Source organism: Callorhinchus milii, unplaced genomic scaffold (assembly GCF_018977255.1).
Source record: "Callorhinchus milii isolate IMCB2004 unplaced genomic scaffold, IMCB_Cmil_1.0 Scaffold1, whole genome shotgun sequence".
Lineage (NCBI taxonomy): Eukaryota > Metazoa > Chordata > Chondrichthyes > Chimaeriformes > Callorhinchidae > Callorhinchus > Callorhinchus milii.
This window is the reverse complement of record NW_024704742.1, coordinates 27143347-27170373: the sequence shown is the minus strand read 5'-3', so window position 1 is coordinate 27170373 and position 27027 is coordinate 27143347. Positions and strand designations below refer to the sequence as shown.

The 27027-nt window shown below is 40.3% G+C and overlaps 1 protein-coding gene and 1 non-coding gene across 2 annotated transcripts in view; one reads left to right on the top strand and one right to left on the bottom strand.

The window, feature by feature from the left end:
- LOC121850201 (protein diaphanous homolog 2-like) overlaps positions 1 to 27027 on the bottom strand; it is a 203901-nt gene that overhangs the window by 176018 nt on the left and 856 nt on the right. The window lies entirely within an intron of this gene.
- On the top strand, positions 20940 to 21011 carry trnav-uac. Its single transcript has one exon. It is a non-coding gene; the product is annotated as a tRNA-Val (tRNA).

The window sequence follows — 27027 nt, the reverse complement described above, 5'->3', positions numbered from 1 at the left end:
GCCTATTCATGAGGATTTGGTGTAGATTTCCTTTGCATGATAATAAGCAGTTTTTTAAAAATAATTCATAAGAAACATCATATCTTTGAACACAAATGCTCCGAGGATGATCAAGAGACCTTTTCCAATTTAGACCTGCTTAAATCATCCTCAGACCTGCTTGCCAGAGAGTCCTCCATTTGCCTAAAATGAACAACAACTAGAGAATTTCTGTTTAACAAATTGACACCTTTCCCTTTGCTGCTTCATCAAAATAAGCCAACAATCCAGGGTCATTGAATGAATATGACCTTGGTATCTGCAGTCTATTCACCTTGACCTTGAGTTAAAAATGAAGTACCTTTTGAAGAGAAATGAAATGGTATAAGGTATGGAGAATATTGAGTGATGATTAACCAACACAGAAACTTCCATATAAAACACTGATTCATTCAAAACAAAATCATAGATCTGACGTATCGGTCTGCTGATATCTTCTCCTCAATCTTGTCAAATAAAACTAATTAGAATCTCAATGGGCTCAAAGGGAATGTTAGCACTTGTGATACCTTTACCTAGAACTCAAAAGCTATATTGATAAGGTGAAGTCTCCATAATTTGGTCACTCAATCCACGACTGTTTGTGGAACACTGCTGTGCACAATTGGCTGTCGCGTTTCGCCCACAAAATATACAGTCAATTCACTTTACAGTATATTCTGTGAAGCGCTTTGAGGCGTCTTGAAGACGTGATAATGCGCTATATCAAATGCAAGGATTATTATTATTATTAAAGACAGGGACATAGGCAGTAAAATGTAGAACTCTGCATGTGAGAGAAATGATCAGACTCGGATAGAAAGAGCTATCCTGTTACAGTTTCCAAACTGTACTTATAGCCAGAATGAATTAATAGGATGGAGAAGGAAAAGAAGACATCAGACAAACACTTGCTGAAAGTTAAAATGTTTATTCAAAAGTAGTTGGTAAATAGTCGAGATGAGTGAATGTATTCTTGTGTTTTTTCCATAAATCGTTTGCATCATTATATAGGGTTTCTAGGTTTTATATTTCACATGTTTCCCGAGCCTGACATCGCAGGTAAATCCTGAATAATAAGTGCTTGTCTGCAAAGTCTTACAATTTAGTTGCTTTTTACTCTGTATTGGAAATAAAACTGCCAAAGAAAAACAGCATCAAAAATGAAGAGCGATGTTAATAGTTCTTGCTTTATTCTAAGTAATTAAGCATTAAATTCTGTGAATTTATTCTTTTGATAAACATCTTTAAGATCTGGCTTACAAAATTGAGGATAATTCTCAGCAAATTTGGACCAGCATGCACTGTATAGCAATTTGTGGCAAGTGTAAATGAACTCTAATTTGAGTTCCTTAATCCAGAAAGATTCTGCAGAGGATCCAACAACAAAAGCTAATTGACTTTTAAAAGGCTTCACTGAGTTTCAATGTATCTGAATTAAAGCTATAGTGGAAAACAGAAAAAATAAATTCAATTAATTTCATGCCAAAAAGAGAGGAAGGATAAAGGACATTATGTAGCTGAAGAGTTTCATGATCTTTGATACGTTACAATATAAGGTGTAATAAATTTTTTAAAGGTATTAAGAAGTGCATTTAATAAGTACATCATTAGCGTTAAATGACACAGAAATTATTCAGAAGTACTATATTGATAAGTACATTTTATATATATTTGGGGTTATAAATAGCATTGAAATTAATCTAACACTTACCGGACTCCAGAGGCATCTCAGTGGGTTGCTAGAACACCTCACCAGTAATATTCTCGCAATCTCTTTCTCTGGCCTTGTCAGTAACTTTCTTGGGGGCCTTCAGTAGTCAGATGGTGTAACTTTGATCTTTCTGTTGTGTTCCAATTACAACTTGACGAATGTTTAAGATCATTAATTCGGTTTTGACATTTCCACTGAAGTCCCTTAAGAGATAGCAATTTACCATTCTAACAGTGCTGGCCCATGGCTTACGTGGGATGAGCAGACTGCCTTAATAATGATATTTTCCTTTCATTGTAATCTATAACCAGTGTATAAAGTCATATTTAGTTGGAGCAGGAACTCCAGGGCTATTTCCTACATTCCTATTACATTTATCGCCATCAGCATACTAAGAAAGTATCTTTGTGGGTCATGGTTCATTCCTTATGAATCCAGCAAATTTGCATAATATAAAATTAGATAAATTAATCCTACGAGCAACAGTAATGTTTAGTTCTTCACACCTCACACTTACTGGTTTGACATGACTTTCACATCAAAGATTGAACAATTGGCATCTGTTATGTACCTGTATCAATCTTCAGTCCGTCACCTTTTCATTGGTGTAAAACTGGCCAGCAACCAATTTAAAAAATAGGATGGTTTACCCTGTGATTGTGCCCATTGGATATGGAATGGGATTGGAAATTTGAAACTGAATGAAGGGAATGCTTGCATTTTCGATATCCCAATGGTGTGACACTTTATAAACATTTGCACTTCCAAAATAAATTATTTGAGAAACTTAACAGAAGTATGAGACATTAAACCATGGATCCATCTGCCTGTTCAGGTGGACATTAAAGATCCCAGGGCACTATTCGAAAAGAGAAGGGAGTTTCTCCTAGTTTCCTGGCCAACAATCCCCCAAATAAAATTGGTCACTCACTCCATGTGGAACATTGCTGTGTGCAATTGGCTGCCATGTTTGCCCACAAATTACACAGTCAATTCACTTTACATCCTTTGAAGCACTTTGAGATGTCTCAATGACATGGTAAGGCACTATATCAAATGCAAGGATTATTCTTATCATTATTATTATGATAGGTCGTTAGGTAGGAATAAGTGTAATAATAATCCTTACATTTGATATAGCTCCTTTCACATTGAAGGACTCTCAAAGCACTTCACAGGATTTACTGCAAAGTGTAGTGACTATACATTTTGTGGTTGAACATGACAGCCAATTTGAGTGCAGTAACATCCTACAAAAAGCCATGAAGTGAATAACAATGTTTTTGGGGGGGGCACTGTGACCTGCCCACTAGGAGAAGCTTCCTTCTCTTTTTGAATAGTGCCGTGGAATCTTTAACGTCCACATGGACAGGCAGGGAGACCTCAGTTTTACATTTCATCTGCACCCCTGACAATGCAACTTTCCCCCACCAGACATACTACTATGGGACTAAAACCTAAACAACCTTCTGTCTCATAGGCGAGAGTGCTACCAACTGAGCCATGCTTTCTTAGAAAAGTTTGTTTCTATTTCCAATTGTATCTTTGTATCTTATTTTAGTTTTTTTATTTGCGTAGGTTAGTATCCGTATTCCAGGAACAAAGCTGATGAATCTGAGAGGCTGTAAGTTTGTAATATTAATGGGAACACTTCAGTGTTGCAGGACCGGAGCTAAAACTCATAGAATCAGTCAGTACAAGCACTCATTTCTGTAAACCTGTTGGCAGCTCAGCACAATGTGAATGAAGTTAACACTGTAAAACATTGCCTTTTTGTATCATCAGCCCAGAGCTAATTCCTCTATATCTATAGCAGTTGGGAATACAGTAAAAGCATTTAGCAGATGTTCAAAAGGTAGATTTGCTAACTGGTTGGATTACAGGATTACACTTTATTTTTCAATTCATATCTATTAATTATTAATGGACAGCATATTCTTGGAAGGATCCTAGTTCCTCCTTATAATGGTTGCAGAGAAAGCTGGTGTCTCTCTCTGGTAGAAGGCATAACTAAAAATGGTGAAAACAGCACATGGTAGGAAACATACTTGAGACGAATTAATACACAGTATAATAATCTTTACACCAGATATTGCATCTTTCACATCGGAAAAATGTCTCAAACCACTTCACGGGACATCCTGTAAAGTGTAGTGACTGTAATTGTAGGGTTATGTATGTAACATGTGCCTCCTCGCTGTCAGGATTTTTAAACTATGAATTGCACTCCGCAACTTGTCTCAACTCCCTCCTCACTCAGCATTAACTGAGCTCCCTTTTCCCCTCATACTCAGTTGATTGCCTTTTTTATTGAGGTCCATTTTAAATGTAATGCATGCTGTTCTTTGAATTTGGTTCTGTTAAATAAAAAAGAGTAGATACTAAAATAGTGGTTTAATCACCCAACTTGAGCCTGGTTGTAACTGCCTACTGGTTGGTTGATAATATTATTAATAATCATTGCCTTTCATGTCAGGTGGATGCCTCAAAGCACTTCACATGATTTATTGTAAAGTATAGTGACTGTGCATTTTGTAGGCGAACATGGCAGCTGTTTCCGCACAGCAATTTCTCACAAACAGCTGTGAAGTGACCAAACAATTTTATAAGTAAAAAAGGGCTTATCATATAAATGTAGGATTATCACTGAAAGAATTAAAGGGCAACATCACAGAAAGGTTTATCACACAGAAACAGGCTATTTAGAAGGACAGACTTTTTTTTCACACAGAGTGTTATTGGGCGGACTACTTTGACACTAGTGGCAATTGAAGCTAAGCTGAAAGCATTTAAAAGGTAATTGGATAAGTAGCTAAATAGAAATACAATTACAAAGTATAGGAATAACCAGAGACTTGTTCTTTGAGTGGATAACTTCAGTGGAGCAGCTGGTACCACATAGATCAATGGGCCCTTCTTCTACACTGTAATTCTATGATTTGGATGCCATCACATCTCCTTCAACATCCTAGCCAAATATGTTTTGATTAGTCTAGTACAATATTCCTTCTGAAATGGTCTCAGGTAGGATACATTATTTAGAGCACGTTATGTGATCTGTTATGTGCAGGCACTGTTATGTGATCTGCAACTGGAGCCAGTCTTCTACAATCCAACAACCAAGTCCCTAGATATTGCCTGAGGTCAGAGAAATGCTGTGGACAAGCAGCAATGTCATATGTCAAACGTATCCTGATACCCAGATTAAAGCAGCCCCAGTGGAGCTGGGCAGTGGGTAACTCAAAATTACATCTTGTAAATGTTGCTGGGATTCTGTCTGAATTCTGAAAAGTGCCCATTCCATTCAAAACGTTTAGGCAGTTTAACTGTCCCTACTCACACTAGCGGAAAAACAATATTAATAACTCTTGCATTTGAGAATAGCGCCTTATTACATCATTGAGACATCTCAAAGCACTTCGCAGGATAAATTGAAAAGTGAATTGACTGTGTATTTTGTGGGCAAAACATGACAGATAATTGTACACAGCAGTGTTCCACAAACAGTCGTGGATTGAGTGACCAAACTTTTATTTTTTGGGAGGGCTAATTACCTCCAGAAAAGCGATTTACCAATCAACTAACAACCGGGTTCCTACTTACTGCTATGTGAACGAGATGTGTGGAATAAGGAAACTTGCCTAAGGTTTTGCCTTGCCCGGGAATCGAACCCTTGTCCTCTCGCTTGTGAGGCGAGCACGCTAACCATTATGCTACGGGACTCCATATATTGTAACATATCAGATCGAGTTAATAATAGTTAAATGAGCACCTTTAGGAACAGTCATTTGTATTTGATTTCTTTTCTCTCTCTCTCACTTGCATCGATTTTTGCAACCACTTTAATTCTGCCTATATCCGAAGCGGTTACCGTATTCAACCAATTCAACAAGGAGATCTGAGAAGAGAAATTTTATTTTCAGACTGCCAGACATATCATATCATTAACTACTAATGATAGTCTTGCAGTGTCGACTCTGCTTAGTTTACACTGAACTCATAACACCCACGTTCTGCTGCCCTGGTTTCTGTCACACTGTTGGTGGAAATTTAAGCCATCTGATCAAATTATTGACACATTGTGCAAATGAACCACTTGACCTGCGCAAATGATACAGCTTACAGCACTGCTAAAAGAAGATCTGAAAAAGGGTGTGTGAGGACACAACATACCCTGTTCTAACAAAGTCGAACATTTTCTTCCAGTGATGGAATTCTAGATCACGTAGAACCATTATTTGGAATACAAGCAAACTTGTCACATCCTCAGGATCAGGGTAAAACGTCAAATAATATCATTTGAAAGTGAAGAGGTATTCAAGGCAGGTAGGAATCTAATACAAATTGTGAAAATGTACTTGCAATCTCAAATGATCAGCAAAGTGAAACATAATAGAAACTTGAAAATAATACCTGGATAACAAATACTCCACAATTATTGTGGAGTCCCGCAGAGTAGCGGTTAGCACACTCGACTCGCAAACGATAGGACCCGGGTTTGATTCCAAAATCTTAAGCAAGTTTCCATACTTCACACCCCTCTGTTTGCCTAGCAATAAATAGGAACCCGATGCTAGTCGATTGGCAGATCGCTTTCTGGGGGTAATAATCCCTCCAAGAAAAAATGTTGTCACTCAATCCACGACTGTTGGTGGGACACAGAAGTGTGCATTGGCTGCTGCATTTCGCCCACAAAATATACAATCAATCCACGTTATAATACATTCAGTGAAGCTCTTTGAGACGTGTCAATGACATAATATGATGCTTTATCAAATGCAAGGATTATTAGTAGTAGAATTAAACAGTACCTAAAACACAAGTCACAAAAGAATCACAAACTGAAATGAGACAAGGACACCATCTCTGAAGCTGCTGAAGGATCTGTCAACTTCACCTTTCCTCTTACGCACTCTCGAAGGTGCTTTCACTCCTTTTTTGCCTGCAAAATACAGTCACTACACCACTAACTTTATAGGAAATCCTGTGCAGCACTTTGAGAAGTCCTCCAAACATGAAAGGCAATATACCAAGTTTAAGAATGATGATCTTGTAATGATTTTTTATTTCCTTCTGATTGGGTACAGTTCGACAGACACTAAGCCTCCTGACCATCCTCATCCTAGTTTTGATGGGGCAGCCGTGTTGGTGAATGTTGGCAAAGCAATCTGGCTGCGGATGGCATCACAGCAGGGTCTGGTCCTGTTCTCATCCAGATGTGTACCTTCCAGCAAGGATTTCCAGATGTGTCCAACACCTCCACAAAACTCAAGCAGGTAACTGCCACTATACTAGAACCTCAGGAGGAAACAACGGCTCAGTCTATCTTCATGTCCCAAAAAAACAATGAGTGTAGCTCAGTGGTTAGAGCACTCGCCTCGCAAGTGAGCGACCTGGGTTTTATACCCGGCAGGGCGAAACTTTGTGCCAGTTTCCTTACTCCACATGCCTCTGTTTAGCTAGCAGTGAGTAGGAACCCGCTTGTTAGTCGATTGACAGATCGCTTTTCCGGGGGTAATAATATCTTCAAAAAAATAAATTGGTCACTCAATCCACGACTATTTATGGGACGCTGCTGTGCACAATTGGCTGCTGCGTTTCGCCCACAAAATATACAGTCAATCCACTTTACAGTATATTCTGTGAATCGCTTTGATACATCTCGAAGACGTGATAAGGCGTTATTTCAAATGCGAGGATTGTTATTATAACAAGCGGCAGGACTGCTGAACAGCAGAAGGTCCCGTCAGCACAGTATGGATCCTCCACAGATCTGTCTCTCTTTATCTAGAAGACAATGATCATTTGTCTGTGCTCTGGTTTAGCTGCTCAGAATGAACTGCTGTTGTCGCTTTCATGTCCGATGACTGCTCCCTGCTTCATAGGGTTTCTGCGTTATGATTTCATCTACAACGTGGAACTTTGCAACAATCTCGCAGGTGACTGAAAGCCGAGAGTTTCTGGGAGATTCACAACATCTGTTGTACTTTTATCATCATAAATATATTTGTGTAGCAGCTGATTATTATTTTCTGCCAACAAATTTTCAGGCTAAAGTCCGCCTACTCCCTACAGCATTATGACAAATAATGTCAGCAATGATGGTACAACTACCTCTATAATTCGAATCAAAAAGAAATGCTTTGCATCAGTTGATTAGATCCATCTCTAATAATTACTTTAAAGATCATATCAAACAACACAATTTGTCACTCTCAGCAATTTGGATGTAAATTTGCACTCTCTGCTAATTTTCTTAATGGTGTTCAATCAGCATAAAAACTATTGTGACTCAAGAGAAGTCTCACTTGCAATTTAATAGGACTCTGATAACAAACTGCTGAATATGGACTTAATGCATTTACCCTTAGCAAAAAAAGTGCACTTTTATGATTGAATTACCAAGCAACCGCTCTCTGCACTGTACTCCTTAGATTAGAAGACTAATGATTCGCAGTCAAGAGTAAAGGCTAGATCCCAAGACATTCACAAGAGAAGTTTGGATCAAGAAGGTCCTTCGACCCACTGAATCAATTCTTTCTAAAATACCAAGCCTGCTGTTCTTCCCATTACAACATCAAGCTGCATTCCTGGCATCAACCATCCTTACTGGTAATCCGTTCCATCTTTTTGACGATGTCTATGTAATCACTTCCTGAAATGTCCTTCACAATCTAGAACCTGTGCCCTCTAAGCCCTGTCTCCTCAGTGTACCTGAAACTATTCTTCAAAAGTTCACTCTCTCTATTCCACTTAGCACCTTATGCACCTCTATACAGTCCCCAATGAGATGTCTCATTTTCAAAAATTGTTTTTTGTTTCAGATTTCCAGCATCTGCAGTATTTTGTGTTTTGTCTCACTTTCAAGCTGATTAGCCCGTGTTTATCTGGTTGTTCATCATTGGTTGATTCTCTTACACTAGAAATCAGCCTTATTCCTCTCTACTGGACTACCACTAAGGCTCCTTGTATTCCATCAACCAGAATGTACACAGTATTCCAGGTGTTGCTGAACCACAGCCAGCACTGTGCGATTTGAGCTTCTAGTGGTTTTGGACTCAAATTAATGCGACAATGCAGCCCAGTATCCTGTTGGCTTTTGTGTGAAGGGTCCAATGTATATGAATATAAATCGTTATATCATTTGAGCATTAACTAATACTCTAATACATAGGATTCCTGTAGCTTAGTGGTTAAAGCACTCGCCTCGCCAGATATGCGGCTTTGTTTCAAAGAATATGACAGAATAAGAGTCTGTCTTACTTTCAGTATTTGCTGAGACTCTAAGGACCATTAAAATCGTTCATTCCCAATTTCGATACCCACTTTTTATGGTGAAAGTCAATCAGTAAAAAAAAATTTCTCCTGAATTGGATATAAAAAAGGGTTCAAATTAATCAATATTTTTTCAGAGCGGAGCACACAATGGTTTCTCGGAATGTGAATCTACTTGTGGGCACGCATGAGGTTGTTAACAGCAACAAGAATAAAATTACATTTGTATAGTGCCTTTCACAGCAGGAGGACATCCCAAGACGCAGGACAGACAGAGTTAACCTCATGATTCAAGTAGTAACCTCACATACGTGCACAATTAGAACAATTGGAGCACACATTTAAGTCTTTAACACTTAATTTTGTACAGTGTAGATATGGAAAAGTCAATTAAAATTAGAGACTCTCTCTTTTAAGAATCTGAATGGCGTATAAAAGGGCTTCTTAATTATAGCTCTAGAATTGCTTACAGTGTGATTCTTCCAATGCCTATCAGCCATTCAACCCCAAACCACACAGTGACTTCTGTTCCTAGGTCACCAATAGCTGTTCATCAATCGACAAACATACAGAATAACAGCACAGTTTCTGATCCTCACACACGAACATCTTGTACATTAATAACAGAGTTTAGAGGCTATCAATATCCACCAGCAGAACAAAGGGACACAAAAGAGATAAAAAGTCTCACAACACCACCCTGTACGTATTTCTTCCACAAATTTCCAGCGAGGCTAACACTCCAGTCTCTTCACCACTGCGTTTAACCTGGAAATGGGCTCAGCACTTCACAGACATGAGAGGCTTGCCATCTTGCACTAGGAGAGTGATCGATCAATGAAATACAGTAAAACTCACATAAATCGTATCAGTCGGGACCATAATATTTAATATGAGTTATGTGAAGTTTCACGCGAGCTTGCATAAGTCATATAAAATCCGATTTAATCAATAATCTACACTGCGAATGCCTAATTCACTGCAGCCAGTAAGTGGGCATGGGGTGACGGGTCAAGTCTACGATTCCAGCTATTCAATGTGTCTTGACCCCTCGCTGGGCGCACACTTACCAAAAGCGTTGGAGTTGCATCGAATTGTGGGAAATGAAGTTCTTCCGCGCACACAGCGACAGATCAAGACGATGTTTCTCACAATTCAACGATAAGGGTGAGTGCATCGATGGGTCAGGACAACATTTCCTGCGATTCAATGCAGCCGGTAAGTGGAGGAGTAATAGAGAATAGGGGAACAGAGTTCCAACAAAGGTGATGAATAAAACGACTAGTGCAAAAAAACCTAAGTGATTTTGATAGGAAACTGAACGGGCCTCAGGTGAATGTACGACTTGGGCGATTATACGATTTATAAAGATAAGATTTCTGCGAGTTTTACTGTATTTTTTGAAGTGCGCACTGGAGGAAGGAGGTCACAATCTGCTTTGAAAGTCATCTATCTGGCTAAAGGTGGGTTGGTAGCATTGTGGAGGTTACTTCAACTCAGGCTGCTAAAGGGAAACATAGTATTTGGAAATTTAAACGAGATTAGGTGAGAGTAAAAACAGGTACATTACAAATGTTATAGTATTGGCTACTCGTGTAGTCAAGAGATTGATAGTTTGTCAATGTCCCTCTTGGACGTACCTCCCACAGGAAAGTAGCTGTCAGTGAAAACATAAGTAGCAAAGTTGTGAAAGGTGTTTTATACGTCCCCAAGCCCTAATCATTCAGAGCGCCTTAGATTGCACCATATATCATCCTCCTTCAGTTTAGAAAAGGAATTGCCAAGCTGGAGTTAATAATAAAGATTTTGCTTTCTGCCTTTCATCCTGATGGATCGTTCGCTTCATTTATCACAATTATCTACTGTAACTGTGCTGGTGCAGGGATCTCTCTACTTTGCCCTGTGTCTGCGTTTTTATTTTACAGGCAGAGAAAAAAATTAATGGAAAAAGAAAGAAAAATCGAGAGTCAGAAGTGCCAACAGGTTCAATCCACAGAGCTGATCAGTCTGATGAGGAGGAGGAATTTAGCTATGATTTTGCAGACTGGTGCTCAGGATACCTGTTGCTTCCAGATACCTAGAAAGTATTTCCCACGTAGTGTCCAAGCCTATGAATGACTGAAATCCGACTTCCACAGCTCATTGCCAACCATTACCAGTGGTAACTCTCTATTTTATTAGGAGAGTCTGATTGATATGCATTCTTGATAATATAAGAGTAACATTTTTCCTTTATCGCATGCTTTTATGGACAACTACAGCATGCTACAAAGTAATAAATGGTAGCATAAAACCATATATGGTGATCTATGATTCTGCATGTTACATGCGACATGTAGCCTACCTGAAAATGGCAGACAAAATGCTCAACAACATTTAAAGCCATCTTATTATATAATAATAATCCTTATATTTGCTGTAACGCCTTTCACACAAGGAGGACGTTTCAAAGCGCTTCATGGGATATAATGTAAAGTGTAGTGACTGTGTACTTGTGCACAGCAATTTACCTCAAACAACCATGTATAATACAAATAGTAAATAATAATCCTTGCATTAGCGCCTTATCACATTGTTGAGACATCTCAAAGAACTTCACAGAATATACTGTAAAGTGAACTGACTGTATATTTTGTGGGCGAAATGCGGCAGCCAATTGCACACAGCAGTGTCCCACAAACAATCATGGATTGAGTGACCAAATTATTATTATTATTTGATGTGAGTGACCAAAGGATCTTAACTCGAAGAGGATAAAATTCTACGCTTAGCTGTCATTTAATGAGGCACATCTTACTCGAAGTGACCACAAAACCACAAGGAACCACAACTGTATTTAATTCAAAGACCACAAATATTGTCTTTCCTCTTCACTGAGCCAAATATGCACATTACAGCCCATAAACAGTTAGCTAAAATTGTAAGTATTGTCAGCAGGATAAACCTGGAAATATATTGTACCCATCCTTGCGTATATGTTAATGCTGCTCATTGAATTTTATTACTGCATTAACAAAAGACCTAAATGTGTTTTAAATGTTACACCAATGGTTCACAGAGTTCCAGTAATAAACTTAATACAGCAATTCAACCGTTCAGATTTGACATTTGCTATGTGCAAATTCTCTTTATTTTGACGTACATATTTCCCCAAGGCAGTTAGTTATTCATTGGCAACCAGTTCCGTCATTGACAGAATAATCAGAATAAATAATGAAAACATTCACTAAAAATAATCACTGCTGGGAGAGAAGTAAAAATGTTTTGAATATGGAGCGGATTTGGATAAGAGAATGTCGATGGAGATTTTTCAGAAACAATCGTGTTTAAACTATACTGATGGTCAAAATATGGATGACGTCAGCACAACCAGAAGGGAATATTATGGATTTCTGTAATAATTGATGGCCTCCAACTATCCCAGGACTGCATTACTTTATGGCGTTATGAATGCTAAAGTGTTATATTACACTTGGAAACAAAGCTACGCACTGTAAATTTCAGGGAATCCTGTGGTACAATTAGAGTTGAACATTTCACATTTCTTCACTCTTCAGTATTCTCTCGGGAATCTATCACACACCAATCACCAGCGTGAGCTATCTTTCCTGTTCATTAATGGGAAATCTGTTGTTTACAACAACAGCTTGCGTCTATATAGCAACCTTTATACAGGGTGTTGTCTCAGAGTGCTGTATACCTTGGCGGGGTTGGACACCAAGCAAGGGAGAAAAAGTAGGGGGAGGTGACTATAGACCCGGTGGAAGTGGTAAGTCTTAAATACGGAATGAAGAGAGAGTGAAGTGCAGGAATTGGGGCAGGATATTCCAGAGGTTAGGGGAAGTCCACCAATAGTGGTACAGAGGATCGGGGAAGCACAGAAGGTCTGTGTTAGCTGAGCGAAATGGGCTGGCAGAGGAGTGGGGTATGAGCAGGTCAGAGAGGTAGATTGATGAAGAACTGTTTTGGGGAAATGTGCAAGTCAAAATAATGAAAATTTGTACATAGGAAATGTCAATTCAGTGTGAAGGGCGCCTCACACAGCACAGCATCTCAGATCCTCAGGGATTCAGACGACATTTATAAAGTATGCGCACAGTGCTGCCGAAGACTATTATTTCATCAGAATCCACTTCATAAGATTACAGTCTTGTAATTCACTCTTTTACTCAATATTCCTTACCCTAACGTTTGGTGTAATAATATTGCCTGCATTTCATGGAGTTCCCAAAAGATTTGAAGCGTTTCACAAAGTGATTTCCCCCCTGTAAAGTGACTGTGCATGTTGTAGTCAAAAACAAAAAGCCAAATAGCACACAGCAGTCATACAAACATCCATTAAATAAAATGACCAAACGTATCCAGATGAAATTTGTCGTCAGCCACGACCCCAGGAGAAATTTCCTTCATTTTATTTTTTGGTGAGCCGGGTGTGTGGCACAATGCGGAAACCCATCATGCTTAAGAGTATGCAAATCCACACAGAGTTCCATGTGTACCACCTACACATGGAAATTTCTGAAATGGAATGTGCACTCTCTCCCCGGAGGGATGCATATTGCTACCTAATTCCAGATAGTATTATCACAGATTGGTAAGAGCCAAGGCTTGGGGATCCCAGCGAATGCACTGGGACACGTTAGGCTTGCCATTGAGAGCACTGTTGGCTTTTCCAGCTAGGACATCCTACCCATTAGGGCTTTGGCTTGCAGGGTTAATGGTTTCAGAGTGGGAAGAATTCCTGCTCCCAGTCTGCCCTGCAAGTCCCACTGATAAGCCAGGTAAACAGGTTTATTATCAACCCAACCTTGGGATACTTTGACCCGATTGGTTCAGGAACCAGACTATCGGCCAAATCATCCTTCTACTCCAGGTTAATCCTGGAGGCCAAGGGCAACCCCAGGCTCCTGTTTTCCACCACCAACCGGCTCCTCCGTACTCCCCACCACGCCTCCCAGGTTCTTTCCTCCGACTCCCACTGCCAGGAAATGCTGGACTTCTTCGAGTCCAAAATCAAGGGAATCTGCTGCGGTGCCACTGCCCTCCCAACTTCCAACCCCTCCCTAACCCCACCCCACACTCCGACCACTACCCATCCCTCCTTCTACACCTTTGAACCTGTCACCCCCTCCTCTGTCATCACCATCATGTCTTCCATGAAGCTCACCACCTGCTTCCTGGACCCCATCCCCACCCCTCTCCTTAAATCCCAGTTCCACCTCCTTGCCCCACTACTCGATGACATCATGAACCTCTCCCTGTCATCTGGCACTGTTCCTTCCCCCCTTAAAACAGCCACCATGACCCCCACTTTGAAGAAATTTTCCGTTGAAGGTTCCCTAGCTTTTGGCCCAGCTCTCACCTCTCTTTTCTGTCTAAGGTCCTTGAGAAAGCTGTTGCCTCCCCGCTCTTTCCTCTCCTCCCACTCCTTCCATGAACCCCTCCAATCGAGTTTCCGTGCTGCCCACAGCACGGAAACTGCTCTGGTCAAGGTCACAAATTACATCCTGATCATGTGTGACCAGGGTTCCCTCTGCCTCCTCGTCCTCTTCGACCTCTCCGCCGCCTTGGATACTGTGAACCACTTAATCCAACTCTACCTCTCTGCCTCTACCCTGAACTCCAGGACTACTAGTGTCCAAACCAACTGCCTGTCCGACATCAAGTCCTGGATGAGGGACAACTTTCTCCAACTGAACGTCAGCAAGACTGAGGCCCTCCTGATTTGCTCCGCATCTCAGGCGCTGGCAGCATCAGCCTCCACAGCTGCACACTCAACCTCACTAAGCCAGTCAGGAACCTGGGTGTTTTGTTTGACTCTGAACTCTCCTTTCTCCCCACATCCGCACCATGACCGGCACTGCCTACCACCATCTCCGCAACATTGCAGACTCCGCCACTGCCTCACCCCTCAGGCTGCCGAAACCCTCACCCACGCATTCTTCACATCAAGGCTCCATTATGGAAATTCCCTCCTCATCGGCCTTCCCAACTCTTCCCTTCACAAGCTGCAGTTCATCCAAAACTCTGCAGCTCTTGTACACTTGCACACCAGGCTCCATGACCCCATCACTCGCACCCTTGCCCAACTCCACTGGCTCCCTATCCCTCAGAAGATTGAATTCAAGATCCTCGTCCTCACTTTCAAGGCCATCCATGGCCTTTCCCACTCCTACCTCTTTGATCTGCTGACTCCCTACCAACCTGCCCACTCCCTCCGTTCAATGGGCTCTGGCCTGCTCCATGTCTCCTGCCCGACCCAACCTACCATTGGTGGCCGGGCTTTCAGCCTCTCTGCCCCCACACTCTGGAACTCCATCCCACAGTCCCTTTGCCTCGCTTCCTCCCTTGCCTCCTTCAAGGCCGGCCTCAAGACCCTCCTCTTCAATTGTGCCTTTGGTTGCCCTCCCACCTCGCTGCCTTCCCTCACCCCTACACCCCCATGCTCGGGTCCTGATCCCGGACTGTCCAGCACCTTAGGACATCCTCCCGACGTGAAAGGCGCTCTATAAATGTAATTTTGTTCTTGCTGTTGTTATCAAGACTAGCACAGCGAGCTGGCTCAATTTTGACATCCCATTGCCAAGCATGGCAATTTGAAGGCACTTCCTTCTCTTTATCAATCTTATCGTTGGATCTTTAATGGGTCTGAACAGGCAGGAACTCCCATTAACTATTTGCACGACACTGCTATGTACTATTTGCTTCTGTTTTTGACTTCAAAATATTTTGTGATTACAACAAAAACAACAATAACTTGCATTTATATAATGTCCTTCACCAGGGTAGCATCTCAGAGCGATTGAACATTGCACTTTACAAGGGGGAAACCAAAAGCCATCACCTGCATCAATGTAACACCCTCCCAGCATTAAATTGGGATATCAGCCTAGACTAGGAGCTCAAAGTTCCAATGATGAGCTTGAACCCACGATCTTCAGACTAATAGGGCAAAGTGCTACCAACTGAGCTAGTCTAATTATATAAACTGTGGAGGGAGAGGGAGCTAAATAGCCTTTTCACAGGTCAGGTTTTTTTTAGACCTCATCACTGGCGTCCTCAACCCGATGAGCAGAAAGAGGTAAACCAAGTTCCTAAATCCAAACTTAGGTTTCCAGTTGAGCTAATCCTTTTTGTCAATCCTCTCTGGGATTGGGATCAATCTGGCAGCAGTACAGTGTGACATTCACAATAACCTGTCCATAATCTCTTCCTGATCTCTCAGGACTGGAGCACACGATCTAACATAACACTTAAATGCAGTATTGAGGGAATGTCGGAATTGAGCCAGCCCTCAGTGGTGGTCTCGGTAATCCAGTTCCTGAGCCACGAGGGTCCAAAGGTACTCCAGGGTACTGCTGATGACAGCACAGACAGCCTGGCTCATCAATAGGACTTGGAAGAACCAGTCACTTGGGTAGGATGGTTTTGGCTAGACAAACAGCCAGACAGTGCTCTCAATGGCAGGCTATGCGGTCCAGCTGCTTCGACTCCAGCGCATGCTTGAGAGTACCCAAGCTTTAGTTCCTTTTTGACCCCATTCTTCCTACCCCCCACCTCCCGCTCGGAGTCAGGCTCCCGCCACTGTTAAGCGCTCTGAGATGCTACTCTGCGTGGAGGACGCTAAATAAGTGCAAGTTGTTTTTGTTATCTTGCCCTGTACCTTCTGGAATTAGGTAAGCAGGATGTATCCCTCCAGGGAGTGCACATTCCATTCCAATAATTTAACTCTAGAGTTTCTACGTGTAAGTGGATTGCATGGAATTCTCAATTTAATTGACTATGCTTAAGCATTTTGATGGGTTTCCGCACGTGTCGGACACCTGGCTGATCAATCAAAACAAAGGATTGCTGCATTGTCTTTAAAATGAGATATTAATCCGATGTGGCATCTGCCTATGTTTCAGGATGTTAAAAATCCCATGACATCATTTGAAAGAGAAGGAAATTTACCAGTGTCCCAGACAACAAGATTCCTTCAGATTAATTGATCATTTACGTCCTGGTTATCTGCCAGAAGCTTGCTGTGCACAGAATCGCTGCTGCGTTTGCATGCATATAAAAAGTCACTACTTTTGACGGTAATTAGCGTGAAGAATTTGAAACATTTTAACATAAGATATCATAAAAACGCAAGTTCTTTCTTTCACATGAGCATGAGAAATCAATGCACTCAACGTAAGTCAATTGACCTTCCACAACTGTAAAGAACTAACACAACAGGAGAGGTTAAAAGAATGTCAGATGCAGTAGTCTGCATTGTTTCACTGTTAGTTATCATATTATAGTGTCTCCATAATGTCTTCCTGTAAGGTTTATTACAAAAAATCCATTAAGATATCCAACACAACAAGCAGTAGAGTATCTGTCACTCAACTAGACAGTTACAGGTCTGAGTCCCAATGGTACCTGTCACTCAAGTTTGCTTGCAAGTGTAAATTATTGCATTATTATTAAATTATTAAATTAAATTATTGCAGCCTGTTATTGGCTGCGTCATTTCATGCAGTACCTTGTTTTGTCAAGAGAAAAAAAACATTAGCGTCGATTCACCCTGATGTTGTTTTGCCATGATGATAGTAGATTGGTACTGATGGTTGTCAGTGAATGGCTCAGTCCAAAGTACCATACTCACCTGTCAAGCTCTGCCACTGTTAAGCACTCCGAAATGCTACACCACGTGAAGGGCACTATATAAATGTTGTTGTTGTCATCGGAGAGGGATCACCCTGGTAATAACTAGCTGCAAACTAAGGTCAGTGAGAAAGTTGCAAAGAAAAAGTACTTTGAATCTTACGTCAAGGTGCTAAACTATTCATTATTATTTATTCTGCATATAAAAGCAACCAGAATCTAATCTAACATATCCTTACATGCGTAAGTCATTCCAGCAATCTGCATGATGATCAGGAAGCACAGAACATGACTAAACTAAACACTCCATGACACAATAAGTTAAACCACACACCACAGTGACTTCATTGGAAAACAATACTAATAATAATAATACATGCATTTGATATAGGGTCTTTCACATCAGGAAGGTATTCCAAGCTCAAACTTCACAGGATTTATTGTAAAATGTAATGACTGCAATTGACAAGCCAATGCAGCAACCAATTTGCATACATCATTTATAGAATTATAAACTGGAAATCCCAACGTGGGGGTTAAATCCACAACCTTCTGACTCAGAAGCAAGAGTGCTAGCAGCTGAGCTAAGACTTAAAAAGACTATTGTTCCCCTTCTGGCTCATTGAAAAGATTAAAAAAAACTCTTTATTTCTTATTCCATGAGTTGAATTAGAGTTTCCCTTACAGAACAATACTAACTCTGACAATCACCAATCAGATCATTTTTTATTATAGATTTGTGAGGCATTGCAAAACAAGTCCCAGTGTTACATCGACATTTCAACAAAACTACCATTTCACGTGGAAATCTAAAGGCTGGAAAGTACATTGAATCCTGAGATAGAACTTTACAGCTCAGAAGAATGCCATTCAGTTCATCTTATCTGCAGATTTTAAATGTGCTTTATCACTGTATCATCCAACACACTGAAGTTTCTTTTTCTAAAAAAAGGCTTATTTTAAAATAATACCAAACTGGACCAAACAATGACTAATGGAGATTACATTATGGTAATCTATTACTCTATTATTAATAATAACAGCTAAGTATTATTAATTGATAATCTATTATTAACTATTGATCTAATTAAATAAGATGTAGAAATTGCCCTCTTGAGTATAAAAGGTATATTAGAACTTACATTTATAATAATAATAATAAGCATTGCATTTGATATAGCAACTTTCATGTTGGGAGGACACCTCAAAATACTAATTTTGAATGACCAATTTTATCTTGCAGACTGTTGGCCTGGACACTGGGAAAAATACCTTTCTCTTTTTGAACAGTGTCATGGGGATTTTTTTTTGAACAATGCAAAGGTGCTTTAACATCCACCTGAACAGGTACAAGGTATCTCGGTTCAATGATTAATTGAAAGGAATGCACCTCCGACAATGCAGCATAGTGGAGTGCCAGCCAAGAACCTCAAGTTTACCTTTACAGCATCTCATGACATTGACATTTCTCAAAGAGCTTAAAAAGTAATTAATGTTAAGTGTTGCAACTATATTTGGTGGTAATCACTGCAGCTAAGTACAACAGCAAAAGTCCACGATCAACCATGAGGTGAATTAACAACTTATCTGGAGAATTGTTGGCCAGGACACTGGAAGAAACTCCATTCTTTCTTCCAACATTGTCATGGGGTCTTAAGCATAGAATACTACATGTATATATGTTGATATGTACATTTGCTCACACCACTAAACTTATCTAATTCATATTGATTTTGTTATCAATACAACGCTTTTAAATATCTACTTGCAGAAAACAGAGGAGCTTAAATGATGCAACAATGATGCATAATCTTCCACCCTTTCAGTTGGTGAAAGGATGTTGCTGAGTCAACGCTGAAGTAGTGTATAATCAAAGAGTCCAAAGGTGGTAATCATTGCTGAGGGCACATCTCTGCGGACCTGTGTAAATTGTCAACATAACTGTAGATTTGACACTTCAAACCCAGAAGATGAATGGATTGGAGGTTATGAAGTAGGCCCTGTGGGTGTGATTCTATGTTCAGTGAATACATGACTGAGCTCAATATTAGAATTGACACCACCATGATGCTAACAGCAAATATGCGCATCAATGGTGCTAAGTTATTACTCCCTAAACCAATGGAACATTTAGCTTTATTACACAGGTTTCATATTGTAATGGCTGCAAAGTGCCACTTCTGAGATACCCGTGCCCACCTCTCTACATATTCATGCTCAGCACCTGAAAGTAACAGCTGCTCACTGTACAGACCATTCCGTGTGCCAGTTCCCTGGTATTTTCATTTTTCAACACTGATTATTGCAAGGTGAGAAAGATCACACTTCAGCCAGAGCCTTTTTTGCATTGAGAATAGCTGGCTGGAAGCAGATTACAGATGGATTAACAGATAAAGGGACTCAGGTACATCATGAACCACAAGAACAAAGTTTTACTGGTTTATAAATGCCATCTGAAACCAAACCGTATATTGCAACTTTGAGATGACACTAGGATATTATATGACCAGTATCTATTATATTGCCCAATATCTATTGCATAGGATCTATCACACAGCACAGATCGAATACCATATCCACTATCTATTATGTTGCACAATATCTATCATATTTCCAGGATCTATTATATTGCCAGCATCTATTATATTGCCCAGAACCTATTAGATTTCATATGTACATTTGATATAGTGCCTTTCACATTAGGAAGACATCTCCAAGCACTTTACAGGATTTATTGTAGTGACTGTGCATTATGCAGGCAAACCTGGCAGCCAGGTTGTGCACAGCAATATCCCACAAACAGTCATGAATTGCTATGACCAATTTTATTTGGGAGATTGTTAATCAGGACACCAAGAGAAACGCTTTTCTCTTAATGAATAGTTTCTTTAACGTCCACCTGAACAGGCAGACAGGATCTCAGTTTAATATTGCATCCGAAGAATGGCACTTCCAATAATGCAGCACACCCCTAGCACTACACTTGAGTGTTAGTTTAGACTGTAAGCTCAAAGGCCCGATGTGGGGCTTGAATTTACAGCCTCCTAAAACAGTGCTATCAGCTGAGCAAGGCTGACATGGCTTTTTTTTTAATGAGAATGATTATAAGAACAGGTACAACTAACATTGCTGTTACCTTATGAATAATTAAAAATCCACAATCACTCAGAGATGCCACAGGGATGGAAGTGTAGGTAATGAAACTGTAACACCGACATTACATAGAATTACATAGAACCCGCAGCACCAAAATAGGTCACTAGTCCAACTTGTTCATGCCAGTGTTTATAGTTTGTGGAGTTCTATAGCTCAGTGGTTAGAGTACTCGCTTTACAAGCGAGAGACCTGGGTTCAATTCCCAGCAGGGTGAAACCTTGGGCTAGTTTGCTTACTCCACACACCTGATAATAATCTCTCAAGAAAATAAAACAATCATAAATTGGTCACTTCAAACCACGACTGTTTGTGGGACACTGCTGTGTGCAATTGGCTGCCGCATTTCACTCACAAATATACAGTCAATTCACTTTACAGTATATTCTGTAAAGCGCTTTGAGATGTCTAGAAGACATGAAAAGCGCTTTATCAAAAAACAAGGATTATTATTATATTATTCCACATGTGCCTCCACCCACCCTAGCCTTCTTAGCCTTCTTCCAACCCCTCTGTTCCCTCCATTCTCAGATATGAATTGAGTTTCCTCTCAAATGCATCTATGCTTCTGCTTTCAACCAATGGCTTCTCTTAGTGAGTTCCACATTCTCACTACCATCTGTGAAAAGAATTTCCTCCTAACCTCTCTTTTTGATCTCTTGGTGGGCTTTCTTATATTTAGGGTAAAGACTGTACTGCATTGTTGGGGCACTGTGGAGAGAGCATTGCTGTTCTGTTGGTCCATGCAGCACCTAAGTCTATGGATGCTTCATTGGGGATCAGGTGGAAAAATATATTTTTGTGACAATCCAGGTGTCTGATACGTGTGAAAAATAATCACCATGCCTAAAAATGTTCAAACCAGACGGAGAGTTGCACATATGTATGCCACCTACACATGGAAATTTCCCTGAGTCTGGAACATAATGCATGCTCTCCCCTGGCAGGAATGCAAACTTTCATTCAGAATAGTTGCAGAGGGACTTGACAACGTTGTCGACTGTTACACTCCTGAACCCACCTGATCTAGTCAATCAGTGAACGGTAGAAATGTACAAACAAGACAAAAATTGAACACAAAAGAATAATAATAATAATGGTAATACGTGTATTTGATATAATGCTTGTTGTGTGAAAATGTCACAAACAAATTTCACAGCATTTATCGTTAAGCGCCGTGATTGTGTATTTTGTAGGTGAGTGCAGCAGCCACAGAACAGCCAGCACTGTATCACAAACAGCCATGAAGTGAATGACCAACTTATCTGAAGGATTGTTGGCCAGAACACTGGGAGAAGCTTCCTTCTGTTTTCAAGTAGTGTCATTTAATCTTTAACATCCACCTGAACAAGCAGATAAGATCTTGTCTCACCCATAAGATGGTATCTCCAATACTGCTGTATCAAAGTCCATGAAATACTGTGCATTGGAGGCAGCACTGAAGGTTGTGTTTTCCCTGCAAATCAGTCTTGGTTCAGCTAAATCAAGGAAGACTGATTTTATTCTGGAACATAAAACTGAGATGACATTTTATAAATATATTTAAAATGTTTTCATCTGCATGTTCGTTCTCCTTGGGTCACATTTTAATAAAGAAAGATGCGTAGCCTGCTCCAAGCCTCCATCACTACTGACCTTCAGTCTAACACTACTGGCTAGTTTATACTGCACTTTTGCTGCACAAATCGTGGCTAATCATCACAGAAACCACAGCATAGATCATAAGTTCCACAAAATATGCAGTCAATTCACTTTACGGTATAATTTGAGACTTTACAGTATAATTTGAACGTCTCAACGACATCATAACAACAACAACAACAACAACTTGGATTTATATAGCGCCCTCCACATCGGACGGCGTCTCAGAGAGCTTTACAGTTGACCGAGCCAGGGGGAGTGGGGGGGGGGGGGGGGAAGGTGACCACTATATCAAATGCAAGGATTATTATTATTATTATAATAAATTGCTTCGTTCTGTAGCTCATCTGCTGAGACAGACCAGCCTTAGCCAGATGATTCATTGATTCACATTTTTACAATACTAAATTAAGCAGTGTGAATCAATGCAAACTCCCCTAAAAATCACACTCCTTAAAGTTCATGGACAATTAAGTGGACAACCAAGAATATCGAAGGAGCAATGGTATTAATATGATTAAAAATTGAACACCATTTAATTCGGCATTCAAAGAGCTCTTCTCAGCACAGCTCACGCAACGGGAAATTTAAATTAGGAGGTATATATCAGGATTCCCAATCCCAATTATTTGGCTGCTGGAAACAATATTACTTTATATCCAACAGCACAAACATTGGGTAAGAGGTAGTTCTGAACAGACTGTTGTGACTTTTCCTCGGACAATCCTCCCAATCACCCGTGAGGAAATATCTGGTCACTCATTTCCCAGCTGTTGTGGGATATTTCTGTGTGCAATTGCCTCCAAAATACGCAATCACTAAAATAAAACACACTTCACAGTAAAATACTGGGATGTCTCGACAATGTGATAAGGCACTATATCAAAAGTTAGGATTATTATATCTGGTTTCAATTCAAAAGGGCAATTTTTTTTGCTAAGTTTTTACAATGAGAAATCTTGTTATAAAGATGTATTGGGGGAAAAATGTCATTGTTTTTGTAGCAGCAACAAGTCTGAGATTGCACGATCAATTCTCGTGGGATTGATATCGCACACTAGCCTGATGGATGTGATCCTCCAGACAAGTAATGGTCAGCAAAAGCTAGGCTTCAGGGTCAGAAAAGTAAGTGTCTTCAAAAAGAGAGCTGTAGAGTACTTAATGATTCAGGTCCATAAATTAAACATTTGCAGATAATCTTGACACAGTTGTAAATTCAAGTTTTTTTTATAAACCACTCTAATCCACAAGGAAAAATACATATGAATGAATTGCTTTTGAATAAATAATAAGAAGAATAATCCTTGCTTTGATATACCACCTTATCACATCTTCGAGAGGTCTCAAAGCGCTTCACAGAATATACTGTAAAGTGAATTGACTATATTTTGTGAGCAAAACACGGGAGCCAATTGCGCACAGCAGTGTCCCACAAACAGTCATGGATTGAGTGACCAAATTTTTTTTTGAGGGATTATTATCCCCGGAAAAGCAATCCACCAACTGACTAATAACCGGGTTCCTACTCATTGCAAGTTAAACAGAGACATGCCTAATGTATCGACCTGCATGGGAATCGAACCCAGGTCTTCTCATTTGCAAAGCGAGTGCTCAATGGTTAGTCTGTTTGTAATCATGCCCGAATATCTCAAGATTGGTTAAGCATCAGTGTCCTGTTATTATTAATTTAGTTAGTAGGCAGTAGTAGTAAGTCAATTATTTCAAAAGCTATTGGATATCAGCATTTATCTCAGTGGTATGGGAGATGTCAGTGATGGCTCAGTCAATCTTCTTAACTCTAGTTTTAGTACCAGCCACTCCGGTTCCAATCATCATAATTCTGTCCAGTTGTTAAGTATAATTACTTTAGATCAGAGGCTCGAAATGTCTTATGGCCTGAGCCTTAAGATCACTGTCTTAAACTTTAAACTTTAAGATGGTGTTGAATTTTGAAAATTGGCTGCTGTGTTTCACCCACAAAATATATAGTCAATTCACTTGACAGTATATTCTATAAAGCGCTTTGAGATGTCTCGAAGATGTGATAAGGCCTTATATCAAATGCAAGGATTATTATATATTATTTATAAAAATTATTAGTCACGGTCTAAATTTGGAAGTTGTTTTTCATAGTTCTTTTTACGAAATGTGGGAAACTGCTTCCTAATTCAAACAAAATATAAAAATTTTCTAAAATTCTGTGTGATCTTAACTTTGGAGACAGTGGTTTTAAAGCTTAGTTGATCAGAAATTTCAGGTCTTGATTACAGCAAGTATTGAACAAGTTAATTCAGAAATAAGTCAGACAGGAGTGAAGTGTGAACCTTCTATCATAACATTAAAATCCTTGCATTTGATATTGTGCTTTATCACGTTCAGCGCTTCAGATATTTACTGTAAATTATAGTGACTGTGTATTTTGTAGGCGAACACAGCAGCCAGCAGTATCCCACAAACAGCCATGAAGGGATGACCAAGTTTATCTGGAGGATTGTTGGCCAGGACACCAGGAGGAATTCACTTCTCTTTTTGAATAGTTTCATGGGATCTTTAATACCCACCTGAACAGGCAGACAGGACCTTGGTTTAACATCTAACCTTTACCGATACAGGTAAAGCACAGCTAAGTAAGAATGTGTAAGGGTTTCTGTCTGCAAAATTGGTAGAATAGTTGAAGAGAAGAATGTGGACAATCAACTGTAGTTAGCTGCCAAGACCCAAATCAGCAATGGCAAAGGGAAATAAAACAAGACTGATTTATTGGCTACCTAGATCAGAGAAGTTGTGTGCTCACATCAAAGGCATCCTAATCATAGGCTTAATTCTGAAAGTATAAGATAACCATGTCACTTTATAGACTGCAATGGCTTACCTTGCTAGCCATGTGCAATAATACTATGATTTAAGCTGATCCACCAACATTAATGTAACTAACGACACTATTGCGAAAGTGACTGCTGAAGGTTATGTTTGTGTGTTTAAAGACAGTCATACTGTATCTGTTAGTAAGATATTCAATTGTATCCTCTCCAGTCTTTGATACGTCTCCGAGATGTAAGATCACAGTTAAGGGTTAAATGATATGCTCACTCACACACTTTATCCTGCTGGAGATTCAGTTGAAAGGGAGACGAGGTTCCTGAATCAGTTTGACTCAGAATGACAGAAAGAACCATCATGTTGAACTGGAAAACGGAGGATAATATTCCCTGACATGAGATGAACATTGTGGAATCAGACTGGTTTCTGTGGCACAGATATTTCTCCAGCAATTTTCTCCCCCATCTCTTTCTCCTAAATCATTCAATGGCACTCCTGCCTTGCAATCTGCTTCTTTCCTACCTGGGGGGCAAATCTTCCACCATAGTTCTGAAGCTCCAGACAAAGTGACTCTACCACTAAAATCACAGCCACATATGAATGAACAATTCAGATATTGCCAAGGTTATATGTAGATAATAGTCAAGATGTTCAGTAAAAGCAACACCGAATGCACTGTCGCAGCAGTATGGTTCATCAGAAAGTTTCGAAGAGTAAGCAGAACCTTTGGAAGATTTGTCAAGCAAATACTTTTAGCACAACTGCAGAAACACACAAAGTACGCAGGATTTAAGGAACATACTTATAAACATACAACATTCATGTCAAAACAAAAACGGTTGATTGGAATTACTCTGTAAGTCTTATCAAACCGCCAGCTATCAGTAAAATCCAAATCGGACCACCGAGACCATCACCTAAGACCGACTCGATTCCGATATTCCATTGCCAGGAGCCAGCTCAGCCCCCAGAGAGATCCTGCTGACCTCCCCCTACCCACCCCCCACACACCCCCTTTCCCCCGCAGCAAGGGAGGATAGCTGTTGGGATGAAAGGGTGCCCGTTCCTTAGACGTTAGCCGCATTTATTTAATGTAACATAAAATCCTAACCTGACATCGATGAAGCTTAAGGATCGGTACAGCTTGAGCAGTCACTGTTGATCCATTATTTAACACAAAGAGCGGTGAGTGTGTGGATGAGGGAGAGGGGGGGGGGGATGGTGGAGAGGGGGGGGGGGGGTCCCACCACAGAGTTGGTCTTCTCTGAATTCTGAGAGGTTAAGTGACTCTCCTGACAGGTGCACAATGTACAGATATTGCTCTTGGCAGAGGGGCTGAGCATGGCATTGCTGAGTCCTGTATCACAGGGGGGGGGGAGGCAGGGTAGCCAGCCTCCTGCTCTCCACCACAGCACAGGAGACCTGCCAAATGCCCACCACCTCCCCAACACACCAGCCCTGCAGGCATTGCTGTGCTGCTGGTCACTGCTACCAATGTTCACACATACCCTCAATGACAGTTCCTGCCCTCTGCTTTCTCCCCTCCCTACCCTTCAGGTCCACAATTGTCCAGGGACATGCAAATGCCCCTCTCCCCCAAATATATACACACACACATATATATATATATGCACACACATATATGTATATATATATATGCACACACACACACACATATATATATATGCACACACACATATATATATATATGCACACATATATGTGTATATATATATGCACACACACACGTGTATATATATATGCACACACAC